The 6,154-nt window shown below is 47.7% G+C and overlaps 1 long non-coding RNA gene across 1 annotated transcript; it reads right to left on the bottom strand.

Annotated features, from left to right (window-relative positions):
- Positions 1-683: 683 nt before the first annotated feature.
- LOC119619291 (uncharacterized) lies at positions 684-5,939 on the bottom strand. The gene is made up of 2 exons (XR_005235671.2): positions 4,284-5,939; positions 684-4,100 (listed from the first exon to the last, which is right to left on the bottom strand). It is a non-coding gene; the product is annotated as an uncharacterized lncRNA (long non-coding RNA).
- Positions 5,940-6,154: the final 215 nt, after the last annotated feature.

The following is a 6,154-nucleotide window of genomic DNA, read 5'->3' as shown; positions in this document are numbered from 1 at the left end:
TTTTATGTTCTCAGTGGTCTCTTCCAATTCTGTAACTCTGTAATAGGATTCAACTAACATTTCTTGTGGACTTGTAACGTGGCCTTATCTTATATGACCCTCAGAGTAACCCTATGGAATTAAACCATCCCAAACCTTAGCAACTTGAAACAACAAACTTTTATCATTTTTCAAAATTCTACAGATGAGTTGGTTGGTTCTTCTCATCTGAGCTGGCCTGGCCAGGCTCTCTCATGCATCTGTGATGAAACAGAGGAACAGCTGGCGGCTGGCTGTTCTAGGATGGCCACAGTCACACATCTGGTAGTTGGATGGGTATCAGTGCTGCAGGATGACTAGCACATGTTCTCCTCCTCCCGCAGGCTAGTCTGGGCTGGTGGTTCACTTCGTGGTCACAACAGAGTGAGAGAAAGTGCCCAACACCCCTTGAAGCCTAAGTTCAGAACTGGCACATGTTCATTTCTGCCACATTTGATTAGTCAAAGCAAATCCCAGGCCAGCCCAGGTATAGCAGGCGAGGAACTAGACTCCACCCCTTGATACGAGCAGCTGCAAAGTCACGTGCAAGCCTAGGAAGACTCTGTGGCCACTTTAGCAGTCGATTACGCTACTCAGCCAGTTTTCTGGAGCCACACATGTGGGCTGGCCTTCCCAAGGCTTCTCCGCCCAAAAAGCCAGACAGAGTTTGTTTTTCCAGCGGGGCACATATTGCAGGCCTGGGTGGGTTGTTTGTTTTTGTGTTTGTTTTGACTTTTAGCTATTTCCAGGATGTTACTTTCATGGAGGAGAACGAATCAGTTCTGTCTGCCATGTGTTTTAAGATGAGCTACAAGAGAGCATTGCTTTGTAGTCAGAGGCTCTGAAATCTGGTGGTGACAGCCTCAGGGCACAGGAGGCCACCCTGGTCTTCAGTCTTAGGTGCCTGGAGCTACTTGACAGCCAAAATTGCACGACGCACAGGCATGACCTGCCAGGTTGCCCAGCCGGGCCAGGGATGACAGGGCACGTTCACCTCACCAGCTAATCAGAGACAATCCCAGCCTGACAAATGAGTGGAACTCCCAGCCCTCAGATGACGTCGGGCTCAAGTTTTCTCTGCTAGCACATTTGGAGATTTATTTTATAAGAGACACAAAAGGTTGCAAAGGGCCTTGGGATGCCTCATTCAATGAAATCACACCCTCCCTTCTGGACTGGGTCAAGGAGGGGTCACACAGGCCCAACAGGGTGCCTCCAGATGGGGGTGTGTAGAGGATGGGTCCTTATCCTGCTCCGGTCACTCCTCACCGCTTCCAAAAACCCACTGTGGGCCAGGACAAGGAGAAACAAGAGATCGTGACTGGCAGAGATACAGGAAGACATGTCCCAAAAAGAGCAAAAACACTTGCTCTCATGTACTTTGCTGACTGAGCCTCTGGGAACGGAGCCTTCTCCTGAGGAAATACCACAACATGATTCCGATGCAGAAGGCTCCGAGATGCGTCCTGGCGAGTGGGAGAAAATGTCCCTTCTGCGGCCTGTCTGACCTCAGGCAGAGCCCCGCTCGGTGGCATTCCTGGGTGAGTGGGAAAAATGAGAAATTCCTCCTACAATTCTCTCCACCCACAGAAGGTGTTAAATAAGGTCCAGCAGGAGGCCAGATAAGTCTGGAGGCCAGAAACCTCAGCCAGGTTCACCCAGTACTCAGGAAGAACAGACGTTCAGCAGCCCCTGAGGGAGGCACAGCTTGGCTCTTGGAAAATGGCCCTACTGGGCCTCATTCTCCAGGTACTTGGTTTTTGGCTCTGGAGACAATACTGAGTTCAGTTCTCACCCATGTGAAAGTTTTCAAATCCAAAAGCCAGGGACACTCCCCACACCATATCCAGACAGAGGCACAAGGAATAAAACCCACCCACTTCCTTTCTATGCGTTTCTCCCTGCGAGCTGCAGTTCCACCGCTTGGAGGCGGCTGGATGGGGCCCCACACTGTGGTTCCTGCTTTCCTCAGTAGGAACGTGCTTCAGATTTAAAGATGGCCCACTCATGTCCTGTGATGTGGAGCTCCCCCTCGGGACTCAGGGAATTGCGCATCCACCTCCTTACAGCATCAACCCCTTTCTTTCACCTGCAGTTCCCATTTGTCAAGCAAGTTTTCCTTCAACACAACACTTAGAATTAGACTTTTCAGATCCTGGTAAAAGCATGCAATTAATTTAAGTAAATGGAGGCAAAGGGGAGGCAGGGTGTCTACATAATGGGATGGAAAGTTGGTAGGGAAGAGGTGGGAGAGAGAATCTTCATCGTCATGGGAAAGAGAGAGCTAAAACCAGAGATTCTCAGGATTTAACAGAGAGATCTGCCTGTAAAGATATCCGTACCCAGGAGAGGTTTTCTGGAATGCTCTCTTTATTCTCTCAAAGATCTCCTAGCCTCACTTGAGTCTCCTGGAAAGAAAATGTGAGATTAGCCCATGGGGTCAATATGAAGGTGAGGTGGAAGTTCCCTGAGGCCAAGTTCTCCAGCATCCTTTGCCTTCCTCGTGTCCCCCAAGAGCCTTGTATTTCCAACTTGCCTTTCCCCTTGCCCACAGTGCTAGCGCCTCTCCATCTGTGTGGGCCGTGTGTTCACTCTCCACTGAGCACACTCAGCAGCTGACATGATTCATGACCACGGCAGGCCCAGAAATTGGCCCCAGTCTCCAAGGTTTCTCTGGCTTGAAGCACATCGAAGGCCCTCAGTCTCCCCGGACTCTGCTGAGCTCAGATCCCTGTAAGGAAATCCAGCCTCATACAGGCGGGCGTGTCCAGTGAAACTGCTCCCTCCCCCACCTCCCCAGGCACATTTACACACATTCACTAGGCTGGATGCCTAGAAACATCAACCCGCCTGATTCTACCTCTTAAAACTGGTGTTTATGTTCCTTAAAAAAAAATTGGAAGGACAATGTAACCACATTGTAGGTAATGAAGAAAACAGAGTTAAAAATCATCATTCTCAGTCCATCTACCCTGACCCAATTATTTTTACTTCTGTTTAGTCCTGATTTGTATGCATATTGATTTTTTTAAGTAGCAGTCATCAGAAGGTGGGGAATTTTGTTGGCTGACTTTTTTCTCCAAGTCAGTTGCATTTTCTGACCTGTAAGGCCTTTGGGTGCTGGAGTTCACAAATAGCTGGCAGGACCACATCCCATCCAAGCACCAGGCCCCTGGAACCAGCTCACAAGGCAATGGAGAAGGGCAAATACTGTAGTGCCTCCATCCCTCCTGGAGCCAATCTAAGCATCCTTGACCTCCATGGGTGACTAGGGGAAAATCGAGTTGTATCCTTGAGTTGAACACCTTTGGGTGTATCCAATATCAAGGCTCCAGCCCTGCTCCCTGGCATGTCTACACTGGGGGAGGGAGGGAGGTCTAGCACACACCTTTTCCCAGCTGAGTGATGCAAGGCTGGTACCCTATAGAACAGAGCCGTCAGTGTCTCTGGAGAATGGCCGCTGGCACTGGAATCAGAGTGAGTGGAACACTGGATGCTTGTTTGCTGAGCCAGCCCCATCAGTTCCACTGATTCCCCAAACCTGCTGGGTTTTCCTAACTCAGCTTGAGGTTGGAGGGGGGCAGCTGGGGATGGTGAGCAGGACCCAGTGGACTGACCCCACTGCTGTCCCAGCCTCCTCAGGCACAGTTGGTCTCTTTGGTGATGACACTTCGCCTCCTCTCAGTAGGTTAAAAAAAAAAAAAAAAAAAAAGAATGAAGAACAGGACTATTTGGCCGACATACTAGCTAAGAGAAACCTTGGAGGCAGCTGGAGGGCTACTGCCCATTTGACAGGGGCCATGCTTCCAAACACAAATATTAACCTTGGCAATCTGACTGTCTTCTGCTTCATGACTTACACAGTGCTTTTTGGGGTCATGTTTAAGTTGAGAAAGAGAGAGGTGAAGGAAAAAAGATACAAAGTCTCCTGGAACAACTGAGCTTTTGATTTCTAGAGAGTATTTAACTGGTACCAGTGTTCAAAATCCACCCTGGTTAAAGGCCACTATTTTTCTGCTTTTCTTGGGCAGAAGCGATTGTGTGGATAAATCCGAGTAGCTCCTCCTCCTGGGGTCCTGAGGCTGGATGTAACAAAAAATAAAAATGTCAACACTTGGTAAAGATGGCAAAAGCACTCAAGCGATGACTAATCCCCACGACTTGAGACCGGGAGCCTTGGGAATCAGCTTCACAAAGCAGGAAGATGTTTTTCTGCACCATAGTCTTCCCCAGCTGAGCCCACAGCCAATGAGCCTGCATCTAACCTTATTAGCGAAGCCAACTCCGGAAGACGGCAGAGATTCCGCACTACACTGGCAGCAGTGCCCACAGGGTGGGCCAGGAGTTCAGTGCATCCAGCGATGGCAGGGGAGAGTCCTCCTGACAGCCTCAAGGTTGTCAGCTGCTGGGGACAGCACAACTCAACATTAGTGCTGGAGCCTTTGAAACTGGGGGCCCCAGACCGCAGCAGTCATCAGGGCTTCAGAGAAGCCAGAAAAATATATGGTGCATCTGTTAAGTCGTTGTTTTGTGGTTTATGCCACAGTTATCTTAGTTCCTCAAGATACATATAATTTGGGGCCCCTTTCCAGGAGGGCATTTCAATACACACCATTTGAACCAATGATTCCACTTTTAATAATTTGCCTTTAGGCAATAATGAGGGCTGCCTGTGCAATCTTAACCACTTAGAAGTTCGAGTGCGTTCTTAAGAGTGAAACATGAATTGGCTAAATACATTATGTACCGAAAAGCAATATGTAGTCATTTAAAATTGTGTCCTAAATAATTCAATATGAAAAGTGTTGATATGGTAACTGAAAAGGCGTTATGAAACAGTATGCATAGCACGATCCTGAAATGACTGCAAAACACTGTGTATAGTACGATGCTGTTTTTGTTTCAAATGCCTATACATGTTTAGACAGTCACAGAAAAGAACTCTGCGAGGGGAGTCCTTTGCTTCCCACATTCCTGCCTCAACTCACAAAACAGGAGCTTCCTCCAACTCTTTGGCTTTCTCAAGTACTAAGGAGGAAGTGCCCACCGGGGAGCAGACCCTCCAATTTAGAGAGAATGACCTATTGGTGACATTAGCACACAAGTAGATGGGAGTCATTGTGCCTGAAAACCTAAAACAGGAACTCCTCCCTTCCTGGGCTCTCCAATCCACTCCCCGAAGGTCATAGGTCCTTTTCCTGCCCAACCACGCCTCTTCGTTCTGGTTCTAGGGTCTCAGATTGTCTTGGGTAAGTGAAAACACTCATGCCCTCCCTGAGACCCAGTTGCCTCAATTTGAGCAATTAGCAAAGCTTATTGGCCAGGTGCAGTGGCTCACACCTGTAATCCCAGCACTTTGGGAGGCCAAGGCAGGTGGATCACTTGAGGTCAGGAGTTCGAGACCAGCCTGGCCAACAGGGTGAAACCCCCGTCTCTACTAAAAATACAAAAAATTAGCTGGGTGTTTTGTGGCACTTGCCTGTAATCCCAGCTACTCGAGAGGCTGAGGCAGGAAAATGGCTTGAATCCGGGAGGCAGAGGTTGTAGTGAGCCAAGATCTCACCACTGCATTTCAGCCTGGGCGACAGAGTGAGACTTTGTCTCAAAAAAAAAAAAAAAAACTGATAATTTTTATTCCATTGGCCTCAATTCCTCATAAGTGCCAGTTAGACTCCTAGAGGGGAAAAGAAATGAGTGGTAGAATTTAGTCAACAAGTCCCACCTGAATTCAGAATGGCATAAGGCAGTGGTTTCAAGAGCTATTTGCTCCCCAGGAGACATTTGGCAATATCTAGAGGCATTTTTTATTGTAGCAACAGGATTAGGGATTGAGGAGGGTGTTGTTAACAGCATCTAGTGGGAAAAGACCAGAAACGCTACAAAATACCCCACAATGCGTCATCCAACCCAAAATGTTGAGGTATTGACAATGTTGGGAAACCGTAGTTTTAAAGATCTATGCCAAAGTGTTAACAGCAACTTGTCTTTCATTTTCTATATTTCTAATTTTCCTACAATATTTGTACATTGTTTCACTAAAAAGGAAAATAATAAAAGGTACTTTTACATCTTAAGATAAAGTGGCTATAGCATGTCAAAAGTTCAGATGTGGCCAAATGTTGGTGACTATCGATAA

This window comes from Chlorocebus sabaeus, chromosome 2, assembly GCF_047675955.1.
Source record: "Chlorocebus sabaeus isolate Y175 chromosome 2, mChlSab1.0.hap1, whole genome shotgun sequence".
In the NCBI taxonomy this organism is placed as follows: Eukaryota; Metazoa; Chordata; class Mammalia; order Primates; family Cercopithecidae; genus Chlorocebus; species Chlorocebus sabaeus.
Note: the sequence above shows the minus strand (reverse complement) of the source record. Positions and strands in the feature narration are given on the sequence as shown.